Source organism: Lolium rigidum, chromosome 2 (assembly GCF_022539505.1).
Source record: "Lolium rigidum isolate FL_2022 chromosome 2, APGP_CSIRO_Lrig_0.1, whole genome shotgun sequence".
Taxonomy (NCBI): Eukaryota; Viridiplantae; Streptophyta; class Magnoliopsida; order Poales; family Poaceae; genus Lolium; species Lolium rigidum.
Genome location: NC_061509.1, coordinates 163605495 through 163619669, shown reverse-complemented (window position 1 = coordinate 163619669; position 14175 = coordinate 163605495).

Below are 14175 nucleotides of genomic sequence, written 5' to 3'. Positions count from 1 at the left end.
TGAATAACCGTCTTGCATTAAACAAGATCCAGATATAATGTTCATGCTCAACGCGGGTACAAAATAACAATTATTTAGGCTTAAAACTAATCCCGAAGGTAGATGTAGAGGAAGTGTGCCAACATCGATCACATCGACTTTGGATCCATTTCCAACGCGCATCGTCACTTCATCTTTCGAGTAGTCTTCGTTTATTCTTTAGTTCCTGTTTCGAGTTACAAATATGAGCAACCGAACCGAGTATCAAATACCCGTGTACTAGAACGAGAACCGAGTGAGATAAACATCTATAACATGTATATCAGATATACTTTCTTTCTTCTTCTTGACAAGGCCGCTCTTCAGATCCGCCAAATACTTGGAGCAATTACGCTTCCGGTGTCCCTTCTCCTTGCGGTAATAGCACTCGAGCATCGGGCTTAGGGCCGTTCTTAGGTTTCATAGGAGGCGTAGCAGCTTTCTTGCCACTCTTCTTGAATTTTCCCTTAGACTTGCCCTGTTTCTTGAAGCTCGGTGGTCTTGTTGACCATCAACACTTGGTGCTCTTTCTTGATCTCAATCTTAGCAGCTTTTAGCATGCCAAAGAGTTCGGGTAACTCCTTGTTCATGTTACGCATATTGTAGTTCATCACAAAGTTCTTGTAACTTGGTGGCGGTGATTGAAGGACACGATTAATCCCCGATCTGTTAGGAATCACTATTCCCAAGTCACTGAGTTTCTTCGCATGCCCGGTCATGGTGAGCATGTGCTCACTAATGGAGCTGCCTTCTTCCATCATACAGCTGAAGAAATGTTTCGATGCTTCATAGCATTCCACGGCCGCATGAGTCTCAAAAATAGCTTTCAGCTCATTCATCAACTCATGAGGATCGTGGTGCTCAAAACGTTTTTGAAGATCGGATTCCAGACGCACGGGATGGCACACCGAACTTCGAGTACCGAGTTTTCCGAGTCTCGTAAACAGCTTTTACTTCATCGGTTTCGGTTCATGCAGGAGGGTCACCTAGCGGTGCATCAAGCACATATTGCAGATTTCCGCCAGAGAGGAAGATCCTCACATGACGGAACCAGTCGGTGAAGTTGCTACCGTTGCTCTTAAGCTTTTCTTTCTCTAGGAACTGGTTAAAATTGATTTGGGACGCCATCTCTACAACATATATTTGCAATAGTTTAGACTAAGTTTATGACAAATTGAGTTCAAATTTTAATTCAACATAATTAAAAATCTAGGTGAACTCCCACTCAAAACAATATCCCTCGCATTGTCTTAGTGATCACACGAACCAAATCCATCACACCATAGTCCGATCATCACGAGACAAGGTGTAATTTCAATGTCGAACACTCAAAGTGTTCATCATATCAATTATATGATTCATGCTCTACCTTTCGGTATCACGTGTTCCGAGACCATGTCTGTACATGCTAGGCTCGTCAAGGCCACCTTAGTATCCGCATGTGCAAAGCCGGCTTGCACCCATTGTATGCACTTGTTGATTCTATCACACCCGATCATCACGAGATGCTTCGAAACGACAAGTCTTGGCAACGGTGCTACTAAGGATGAACACTTTATTATCTTGAGATTTTAGTGAGGGATCATCTTATAATGCTACCGTCGCGATCTAAGCAAAATAAGATGCATAAAAGGATTAACATCACATGCAGTTCATATGTGATATGATATGGCCCTTTTGTCTTTGCGCCTTTGATCTTCATCTCCAAAGCACGGACATGATCTCCATCATCTTCGGGCATGATCTCCATCATCGTCGGCGTAGCGTCAAGGTCAATGGCGCCGTCTTCATGATTGTCCTCCATGTAGCAACTATTACAACTACCTTGAAATACTACTCAACATGAAATTTAAAGACAACCATAAGGCTCCTGCCGGTTGCCACAATACAATAATGATCATCTCATACATATTCATCATCACATTATGGCCATATCACATCACCAAACCCTGCAAAAACAAGTTAGACGCTCTCTAATTTGGTTTGCATATTTTACGTGGTTTAGGGTTTTCGATATAGATCTAATCTACCTACGAACATGAACCACAACGTTGATACTAATGTTGTCAATAGAAGAGTAAATTGAATCTTTACTATAGTAGGAGAGACGAGACACCCGCAAAGCCTCTTATGCAATACAAGTTGCATGTCGAACGAGGAACAAGTCTCATGAACGCGGTCATGTAAAGTTAGTCCGAGCCGCTTCATCCCACTATGCCATAAAGATGCAAAGTACTCAACTAAAGATAACAAGAGCATCAACGCCCACAAAACCATTGTGTTCTACTCGTGCAACCATCTATGCATAGACACGGCTGCGATACCACTTCGTAGGATAACGTTGCATAGAAAACAAAAATTTTCCTACTCGCGAACACGCAATCCAAGCCAAGATGCAATCTAGAAGACGGTAGCAACGAGGGGGTATCGAGTCTCACCCTTGAAGAGATTCCAAAGCCTACAAGATGAGGCTCTTGTTGCTGCGGTAGACGTTCACTTGCCGCTTGCAAAAGCGCGTAGAAGATCTTGATCACGATCGGTTCCGGCGCCACGAACGGGCAGCACCTCCGTACTCGGTCACACGTTCGGTTGTTGATGAAGATGACGTCCACCTCCCGTTCCAGCGGGCAGCGGAAGTAGTAGCTCCTCTTGAATCCGACAGCACGACGGCGTGGTGTCGGTGGCGGTGGAGAACTCCGGCGGAGCTTCGCTAAAGCACGCGGGAGCTATGGAGGAGAGGGGGGGCGGCTAGGGTTTGGGAGGGGGTGGCCGGCCACTCAAGGGGGGCGGCCGGGTTGTGGTCTTGGGGGGGCCGGCCCCTCCCTTGGCCCCTCATTATATAGGTGGATCCCCAAGAGTTGGTCTCCAAGTCTTCGAATAAGACCCGAACAAAAAACCTTCCATAAGGAGGGGAAACCTAGCCAAGCTAGGACTCCCACCAAAGGTGGGAGTTCCACCTCCCATATGGGGGGTGGCCGGCCCCCTAAGGGGGAGTCCACTTGGGACTCCTCCCCCACTAGGGTTGGCCGGCCATGGAGGTGGAGTCCCATGTGGACTCCACCTTCCTTGGTGGTTTCTTCCGGACTTTTCTAGAACCTTCTAGAACCTTCCATAGAACCTTCTGCGACATTTTAATTCACATAAAATGACATCCTATATATGAATCTTATTCTCCGGACCATTCCGGAACTCCTCGTGATGTCCGGGATCTCATCCGGGACTCCGAACAAATATTCGAACTCCATTCCATATTCAAGTACTACCATTTCAACATTCAACTTTAAGTGTGTCACCCTACGGTTCGTGAACTATGCGGACATGGTTGAGTGCTCACTCCGACCAATAACCAATAGCGGGATCTGGAGATCCATAATGACTCCCACATATTCAACGATGACTTTAGTGATCGAATGAACCATTCACATACAATACCAATTCCCTTTGTCACGCGATATTTTACTTGTCCGAGGTTTGATCTTCGGTATCACTCCATACCTTGTTCAACCTCGTCTCCGACAAGTACTCTTTACTCGTACCGTGGTATGTGGTCTCTTATGAACTTATTCATATGCTTGCAAGACATTAGACGACATTCCACCGAGAGGGCCCAGAGTATATCTATCCGTCATCGGGATGGACAAATCCCACTGTTGATCCATATGCCTCAACTCATACTTTCCGGATACTTAATCCCACCTTTATAGCCACCCATTTACGCATTGGTGTTTGATGTAATCAAAGTACCTTTCCGGTATAAGTGATTTATATGATCTCATGGTCATAAGGACTAGGTAACTATGTATCGAAAGCTTATAGCAAATAACTTAATGACGAGATCTTATGCTACGCTTAATTTGGGTGTATCCATTACATCATTCATACAATGATATAACCTTGTTATTAATAACATCCAATGTTCATGATTATGAAACTAATCATCCATTAATCAACAAGCTAGTTAAGAGGCATACTAGGGACTCTTTGTTGTTTACATATCACACATGTATCAATGTTTCGGTTAATACAATTATAGCATGGTATATAAACATTTATCATAAACATAAAGATATATAATAACCACTTTTATTATTGCCTCTTGGGCATATCTCCAACAATGTTTACAACCATGCTAGACTCAAGTTCTACTAATCGAGGATTTTATTGTCGATATTTTTCTGAACATCCATTGTCATCTGATATCTTTTAGTATGTTGGGTCTTCAAAGACTTCGGGTGAAGTCATTCAGTCTGATTGTACGTAAGGGATGAAAGTAACGAGCCCAGTCTTATTCGATGAATTGATGCTGGTTAACTGCCGATGGCAAAACAAAGTTATTCTACTCAAGATCAAGTCCTCGGGCTCGATCCTGGATCTTCTGGAATCTTTGGGTCCGTTATTCTTCGGATTCATTTGTTTTTATCGGGTGCGCGTCCAGCACCCCTGACGGGAGTAGCCCTCGAGTCTAGGGATACATGTTTGCAACCGTGCGTAGACTCAAGTCGACTAGTAAATACACGTGATAGATTCCTTTGGGTGCCTTTCTAATGAGGAGTCGATAAATTTGATGACATCATCAATGATGTGGTGATCGTGGTAGCGAGTCGGATAGGACGTGACCTGACAGGCCCACCCCGGTTCTGAACAGTCTGTTTAGGAAATGACCGATCATTGCACTCCATCCAATGCATCTCCTCGATTTCCGCGTGTAGTGGATGCAATAGTACTCTGGCTTACTTGTTCTCTAGACACGTGGTGAACCAAAACTGCGCCCAATTTTTATGGCACGAATCCACCAGTCCATATCCTGGATATTTTTTCCCTATATAAAAGGAGGCGCATATTTTTACTCCTCTCTCTCTCGCTCTCTTCTGGTATATTCATCTTCTTCCTATGTTCTTGCATCTTGCAACCGCTGCGCCCTTACCGCTGCCGCGCCCACGCAACCAGAGTTTCCAGAGAAACATATTAAGATGGTGAAGAAGAAGGGCGCCGCCACCGCATCCAGCGCTGCCACGAGCGCCACCGGCCCCAATGCCGCTGTAGCTGCTCCAAAGAAAATCGCGCTAGATAATTCTGCCGCCATTACCAGAGACGCTCCAGGTGACTGGCCCGCATCCATAATGACGAAGCGGGATGAGAAGAAGGCGCGGAGCCTCGGCTTGATCTCCGACAAGGAGGAAGACGTCCTCCTACCAGGTTCAGATTCTCACCCCAATCCTCCTGTCGGTTTTACTGTAATGTTCGCCGCGTTCTTGTATCGTAGATTATCCCTTCCAGCACATGAATTCCTTCGATGCCTATTGCTTTCATACGGGATTCAACTTTGGCAATTGACCCCGAATTCTATCCTTCATCTTGAAATCTTCATCACCATCTGTGAGGCTTTCCTTGGTATTGATCCCCACTGGGGTTTATGAAAAAATATCTTCTTCGTTAAGCGTTATAGTAGTGGCCACAGATCCTTCATTACCGGTGGAGTTGGTTTTGTTGTCCAAAAAGAAGTAAACTACTTTAACTTCCCAATGAGAGAGTCTGTTCGGGGATGGAGATTGAAGTGGTTTTATCTCAGAGATCCATCGACAGCTGGATGCAACACATGCATGCCGAAGTTTTTCGATGTTCTTGAAGCTACGTCGAAGAAATCTTGGAAGAACGTACTAACAGCTGAAGAAAAGATAGTAGACGACAAGTTGTATGAAAGAGTATTAGGGATAAAAGAATATGATGGTCACACAATGATCGGCACTGAGGTTGTCGCCGTGTTCTTAAAGCGCCGCATCCAACCAGTTATGTCCAGAACTCATCAGATGTGGATGTATTCGGGTCCCAAAGATGAGACTCGAGTCAATGTTGCAAAATTGTTGGGAAAAGAACTATTGGACGAAGTTAGGCGTTTGACTCATTTTAGTCAAAAATACTCTATTCCCCTGTTGGCTCTTCGAGATCCATATGATCTTACCCATCAACCGGCCGAGGTAATCTCGTAATTTCCTTACTTTCAAGCCAATACTCGTATTTGATATAATTTGCTTTATCTTATCGAATGCTTTGTTCTCTTTGATAGATCCCTCCAACCGTTGAGTACTTCTCAACTGTATCCGAGGATGAGGAAGACCCTGAAGATGATGATTCCACTGTTAATGTAGAATCCCTCGCAGAAGCAGCTGAGGATAATTAAGTTTCTAAGGAGGAGGACAATAATCCTTTCAACCCCGAAGCTCCTTCTGCCCAGAATAAAATCCTTGATGATGATTTAATCGATACAGCAGAGTGAAATCAACATGACAATGATGCTAATCGCCTTCCCTTTGTTAATGCAGCTCCGGAGACGTCTACTGCCCAGCCGCCGAAGAGGCCATCCGGTGGCTCTGCTGATGAAGATGATTTGCTTCCTGACTCGTAAGTGCCTTTTTGTTTATCTCGAAACTGATTCACATTCCCCTTGTCGTAATTATTTGCTTATTTGTAGTGACAAATGTTTTCTAGATCCCCCTTCGAAGAAGGCGAAGACCAGCTCTAGCGGGCCCGCTCTTGCCGCATCCGAAGCTCCAACTTTACCGAAAGAAGCACCATCTCCTTCTTCTCTCTTGAAGGGAAAAGAACTTCCTTCGGCAGCTAGCACTCCACCCTCGACTCGCGGAGTGGAGGTGAGTAATGCAACTCCTTTCATTTTTATTTATTCTTGAAGATGATTCCCTCTCTTCCAGCCCCCGAGTCTATATTCGACTCTTTGCAGTCGAATGTAGACTCAAAGGGAATTTTAATGTGATCATGACGTATTTGTGTCATGCTATGTTATAGAGTAGCCAAGCTGCCGTGAAAATAATAAAGGATTTTGCCTCCCAATTCACCCAGTTTCAAGCCAGGAACATTTGGCTCCAAGAAGATGCTCAATCGAACTCTGCCCTGCTTCACCAGGTAGTTACGATTGCATTCACTGCTCAGCAGGAGGTAGACTCTTTGAAGAAGGAGCTTGGTCGGCTCAACAAGAAGCTGTCGGAGGAGGAGAAGAAGAAGGCAAAGGCCCAATCCCAGGAGAAGGAGAAGGAGGATCTGCTCCGCAACACCGTCACGACCCTGCTAGGTAGTTATATTATAACTTGCTCGTTTCTTTCTTGCTTATCTTTATTGATTTCTTGCTTTTTCTTTCACTGTTTGTAGGAGCTTCTGATATCCCTATGGATACGACATGCAAACTTCAAGCTGGTTTTGCTGCCGATGCTATTTCTCTGGCAGTTGACTCTGGCGAACTTGTCCAAGTTCTTGTTCAGAAGAACACGACGGTTTTGTCGAGGCTTCATGCCATGATTTTCCCAAAGGCAGACCAGAACAAGATTCTGGGTCAACTGTTGGATACCTTCTCCGTCGACACCGAGGGTATCATCGAGGTATTCAAACGTACCTCGCGTACCTACGGCGCTCTTCTTGCCTTCCAGCTCTTGATGGGATGCGACTTCAAGGCTGATATGAAATTGCTGACAAAGGAGTTGCCGAAAGATCAAGATGTGCTAGCTATTGATCTTATTCCTTTTAGTGCGCCGGCGCATAAATGCGCGTGACAACTTCTTGATCTAGTCGAAGCTAATAAGTCAGCTGTCGGCGGAGCCGCCCAAGCTTATCAACTCAAACACAGGCTCTTGGGATAGTTGTTTCGATTGATTTGTAACTGATACTCTTGTTTCGAACAATGGCTTTTCCAAGCCCTTATTTTGTAATGAATTCGAGTTGGCAATGTTGCCAGTTCTTCCTTTGTAACTATGTTGTCTTTTTAGCTTTGATTGAGCGCTCCCGATGAGAGTGATGGAAGTTTATTGTTTCACACATATTTATGACACACACTCGATGATGTACTTGCAGGTAGTTCCTGTGACTCCTTTTGTCGAGGATGCTTCGGCTGCTGGGTCTAAAACCAACCTTCTCCAACAGATGAGAACTCAAATTTCTTAGATGGAGAAAGATCTTCTAGGTATTCATGCCTTGGCAGCTGTAATAAAGAAGAAGGGTGAACTAGCTGTAGAAGCAGAGAGGTATGCTCTGAGTGAATTGCAGAAGGCTAGAGAGCCTCAATTGTGAGTGGTCGATAATCTTTCGACTCCCTTAAATTTTAAGGTACTTTATTCTTCATGAACTTTGCATTATCATCTTTATCGGTCATTGCTCTAAACTTGTCCGAAGAAAACAAGCGAGCCCATGAGCGGGTTGAGACTTTGACGAGTTTGTCACAATTCAACGAGGTCTTCTGGATAGATAAGCCGAAAGCTGCTACCATTGTAAAATTCTAGGATCTGGTGCAACAAGTGCATCAATTTTTTGACAAATGCTATGCCGGCCTGAGAATGATATGGAAAGCCATGTTCCCTCTCAACTCGGTTCCTCCAACGCTGCTGACTTTGATGTCGAAGCTAAGCAATGCCGAAAAGGTCCGTACTTTGGTTCGCAGTCAACTTCTTACTGGAGCAGAAACTACCTTTGCCTTTGTGCTATCTCAGCATCCTACATTGGATTTAGAATCGATTGCTAAGAATGATGCCGATGTTAGCCAGTACTTTCCTGCTGCAAGAGACCCTGCTTCCATTGTAGTCGCCAGATTGGACATTAGTTAAGAGGCAAACTATGCAGTCGAAGTGTCTCATTAATAGTTCTGATGCTCTTGATATTTTTATTGTAAATCAAACAATTGTTGTAAATTGCTTCGTTGATGACTTCGTTGCTGATACCCAAATTTTTGGGTACCTTGGGTTCATTCGCGTGTACGATGTAAGTTTCTTGCCCAATTTTGAACTTTATATTCTCATCAATGTTTAAGAGACGAGTGAATCTTCGAAGGTGATAACTTTACTGCATTGTGACTTTGTAAAATTGTCTTCAAGGGCCGGTGAAAAGTTTTGTAGTTTTTTGTTTACTGGTTTTAGCGTGCTAACCCTTCGGCATCAGTATTGTTATGCTTGTATTTTGTATAGTATCGGCATCAAATTCTTTGAGTGATCAACTCATATTGCAGGTCCAAGGGACCCATAGTAATCGCAACTTTGCTTAGAACCGAAAGATTTTTTTTATTGGCAGTAGCCCCCAAGTAAATCGAGGAAACTATGCGCGCTATCGACTCCGTGGCTCTTAGTACTCTATGTCTGATGTACCGGCGTGAGTCTTTCTATTTTTTTTTTGTTTCTGTCACTTGCAGCGCTCACATGTTCCCTGAGGCTTTGACGAGAAAACGATGTGTATTTTCATCGTATTTCAAGGACCTTTTGATTATCATCGATTGCAACACTCGCATGTTCCCTGAGGCTTATCATTGGGTACAAACAATATAGGCGACTCCCGATCTTTTTTATCGAGTTCGCTTACTGTACCAATATTTTCCGAAGTTGGAGTTCGCGGTATTGTGCGAAGATCTTGGAGATTTTTCGGGTGTCCCGAATCAATCGAATATTTGCATAGACGAAACTTGAACTTTATTTAGTAAGTTGTAACGATAAGATAAGCTAAAATGTTGTGGCTTGTAAAGCTTTATTGAAAAATAAAAAGTGCTAAGAAAGATAAATGTGTATTCTACCGATCGTTTTTTTAAGTAAGAGGAGGGTCTTCTTTCGTTTCACCAACGTATACTGAGGTGCCGATAGCTTCCGAGGCAGTGCCGATAGTTTGTTTAGAGGCATAGGTTATTTCTGTCAAAGCATTAGTGCCAACTGCTGTCGAGGCTTCGACAATTGGTACTGCTGGTGCAGGATCATCGGGTTGCTTCTTCGTCTTCTTGCTGCTGTCTACCTCTTTGAGCTTAGATTCCTTGCTTTCGAGAGTTGATTGCGTGGGAATAAAGTCCAAAGTCTCCGCTTCCTATTTTATCTTAAACTTAGAGGCAATCTTCTGAAACTCTCGATCACAATTATCCGAACGAGAAAAGCTTCTGTGAACCGTGACATTGGTCCCGTTGTTGCCTGCCATCTTGAGGTTTAAATATGCATAATGAGGCACATCCATGAATTTGGCATAAGCTGATCTTCCAAGGATAACATGGTACTGCGATTCCCAATTTAGTACTTCAAAATCGAGTCTTTCTCTCCTAAAATTGTCGGGTTTTCCGAAAACTACATTCAAGGAGATCTTGCCAAGAGGGTATGCTGGCAAGGTTGGAACAATGCCATGAAAACTTGCATCAGAATCCTGCAACATATCGGATATAATGCCCATCACCTTAATCGTGCTAACGAATATGAGATTTAACCCGATTCCTCCATCCATAAACACTTTACTCATGGTATATCATCCAATTTGTGCTTCGAGTACCAAAGCAGCATGGCCTGGCCTTGGAACTGCCATCGGGTGATCGGCCCTGCTGAACAGGATGCTTTGGGAAAACCAATCGATGAATTCAGGAACGTTTGCCATGGTGACTTTTGAAAGATTGACATCTTGCGTAATCTTCTACATCTCCCTCTTGGAGACACCAGTTCGGTGAATCATGCTCATCTGTCCTCGAGGTGGAGGAAAAGCTTCATTAAGTGTACGAGGCTGGACTTGCTGCACTTGGTGCTGAGGTGGGGGCGGTGGGTTGGGAAGTTGCGCTCCAGGTACCGTCAAGTGCACCTTCTTCGATTCATAAAACTTCTGAAGATCAAGAAACTGTCGGCAGTCCTTGAGGAGATGACTCGATTTTTCGGTGTTATCCTTCGAGTCGATATATGCATGTATGTAGTAGGGAGCATTCAACTGCTCGGCAAACGGTAGTTCTGGTATGTGCGATGACCGGTCTCTGTAGTTGCCTCGGCCTCCTCCGGACCCGCTACGATTGTTATCCGGATGATCGTCGCGCCCATCGCCGCGCCGATCATCGTACCGGTTGTCACATCGACAGTGTATCCTGCTGCGATGATGTTGGTGTTGCCGACGGTTTCGTATACGCGGTCTCTCCTCTTCTTATGACGGTCACGTTGATGACCCGAATCGTTTCTGTCGTCGTGGTGAACAAACAGATGCCATAGGATGGCTTAGGTTGGGGCCGAATGGACGCAAGAGGATTCGGGGGAGGGTTTGTGATTAGATGGGATGAACTTCCGGATGGTTTCCTCAAGAACTTAGCCAAGGCTAGAGGTTAAAGAAGAAAGACATAAGGAAGAACTCGCTCTAGATCATCTTCTCTATTGATCTCAACAAGGTTACAAGTTTCTCGGTACAAGTTCTTCCGTGTTCGTGTGCGTATGTCTAAGAAGGGCTGCCCCCTCTCCTTATATAGGGGAGAGGGTGGCTTACGAGGGCAAGAAACCCTAATGGCATCTTTGACTAGACAAACTACTTTACAAAGCTACTTTAATCATAGAAGACACCGGAGTCCTCTTTAATCGGGGATGCTGACGTCCTCCGGCTTCTTTGACCGTCATCCTTCTCTTTATCGTCGGCCCTTCGTCTAAAGTTACTTTGCTTAGCTCATCTTTGTCTTCTAGCTCTGGAGAGAATCTTTGACCAGTCCTGCCGACCTGCTCTTCTTTCCGGTAGCCCGGTGTCTTCTCATCCGGTTCCGGCATACCCCTCTTGGGGATACCGGCTTAGCTTCACTTAGCTAAGTTCTTATCTCTAAGTTCCGGTACGAACATTAAACCGGTATCTTGATGGCTCAAACCATCCGGTTTGGCATGCCTTTGGCATACCGGGGGTCATCCCCCCAACATTAGTCCCCGAAGCTGGTATGGTCTGGCGGATCCTATCAAACAGACCATGCCAGGTTCTTTATTTTTAGGATACCGGTTTAATCTATCCGGCCTTAGGCTTGGATCCGGCATCTTTGCCCAGATCATCGCTATCTCTTCTTCTTAAGACGTTATCCGGTATCTTATCCTCCGGCATCTTAGTCATTAAACACTTCCTCGGCGACGTCGAGAATATCTCGGGCCCCGCGCCTGTCAGTGACATGCGCACGCGTGATCGACGCGCCGGTGTCGGGGGTCACTTCCCTTCGGCTACGCGCGCGCATTAACCGCTTCACAGCGAATCCCAACCGCTTCACCGGATCCGTGGGCACCTCCCTGTGGCTTATTACTTTTCGCGTGTATCATCGTGCCACGTGGCGGCCCGTGGAGCGAACCGTCGCGGCCCACGACCCAAACCGCCGAGGCCCAGCGGTTTTCAGCCCACATCTCCCTCTTCCTTTATAAGGGGGAACCGCTTCTCCTTCTTCCTCTTCTCGCATTCTCCAGTTCCTTGCGCACAAGTGCTTCTCGCCCTTTCCGCCTCCGCCGCTCCGCTTCGCCGCCCGAGCTCCGTCGCCCAGCGCACCTTCGATACTGCTTCGCCGGACGTCGCCGGACTTCATCGTGCGAAGAACTTCTGCGGCGCTTCTTCCCCCGCTGCGGCATTGGCGCTTCTTCGAGCTTCTTCTCACCTCACCGCCGACGGACTACCTCGCAGGTCTTTGGCTCGTTGCTCCTTCGGCGAACCTCTTCCCCAACTTCTCCGCCGCCTCAGGTTAGGCTTAATCTGGATTTACTCCTCTTTTGCTTGCTTTCTAGATCTCGACTCGGTAGTGTATTTACTTCTTCTTTTTCTTGCTTTTTCTCTCTTTCGTAGATCTTCACGCGGGGGTATTTTGTGGGATTCTTGTTTCTCCTTGTCAAATTCCATGTCTAGTACGGAATCCTCCGCTACTTCTTCTTCTGCTTCTTCCTCTGCTAGCCGGCGTAGCAGATCTTCCGACGGGCTTACCGCCGATCTTGCCCGGATGGACGCCGAGTCCGGTAGCAATCGTGCATCCGGTAGCAATCATGCATCCGGTAGTTCTAGCGAGGGTTCCGGTATGGATTCCTCCGCTATCACCCGTGGGGCCTGGATGGGCTCCAATGTTACTGAGTATGAGATTGACTGGCTATACCGGTCCAGAAGGATTCCGGAAGGAGTGTCCTGCCGGCTTCCTCGCGACGAAATCAAACCGGTGCCTGAACCCGGTGAACGAGTTGTTTTTCTTGCTCACTTTGAGCGCGGCTTCGGCCTTCCTGCGTCCGATTTCTTCCGGCGCTTCCTTGATTTTTATCAACTTCAACCTCACCATCTCCCTGGCAACGCCATTTTTTACCTTTCTTGCTATGCCACCTTCATGGAGGCTTACATCGGCATTCGTCCCACTCGTGAGACGTTCGCCCGCTTCTTCGCTCTTCGGATCAATTCCGTTCAGGGCAAGAACATTCCTAAACCCAAACCCCCGTTCAATGCGGGTCTTGCATCATCGGCTCCCGTCGGGGAGCCCTTTCTTTAAGTTCTCCGGTCTCGAGTCCTGCCGGCTATGGCAAGGGACCTTTTTCTATGTGAAGAACAAGGGCGCCCCGGACCTTATCAACCTGCCGCCCTTCAATCTGGCGCCGCCCACGAGGGCCAACTGGAGCTACAATCCGAAGGACTCTCATATTGAGACCAACCGGATTATACGCTTTATGAGGCAACTTATGAAGGACACCAACATCTGCTCCGACGATATCATCCGCGCCTTTATTTCGCGCCGGGTGCTTCCGCTCAAGCGCCGCATGCACAAGATGAGCGAGATGTATGGTCCCGGTGATCCTACAAAGATCACCGGAATTCCCCTTAGCAAGAAGGACGTTGTCCTCAAGGCCGGCCAGATTTGCCAGACCGCCATGCCGGAGGACTGGGAATGGGGCCTTCGGCCTCTCAGTTCCACTAACCCTCCGACCCAAGATGTAAGAAATTACGCAACTCGGGTCGGCGTACCGACTAACTTTTGCATTGTTGATTAACCTCCTTTCTATCTTTCTTGTTCTTTCAGGCCAAGGATCGTTTCCCCGGCATCTTATCTGACCGACGAGGCCCTGCCCAAAAGCGAGGTTTGGACAAGTTCGACCCCGACCCCGTCATTTTCTGGAAGGATCTGAAGATGGGCAAGACCGCAGCCTCGCGCCTCGGCAGGTCTCCGCCGGAACCCGCTGGTTCGTCCGACGACCTGACCATGCTTGAGGTAGTTTCTCTATTTGACCTCTCAAATTTTACCGTCGTTTTTCCTCTGTAGATCCTTCCTCAACCAACATCAACCCGCAGATCCATGAGCACGCCACCCCGATACAGGCCGAGGTTGGCCGGGAGTTTCTGGACAACCTCGTCGTGGGGGGCAAGAAGAATAAGACCCCGGCGTCGGATGCCGGGCCAAGCCAAGAGCCT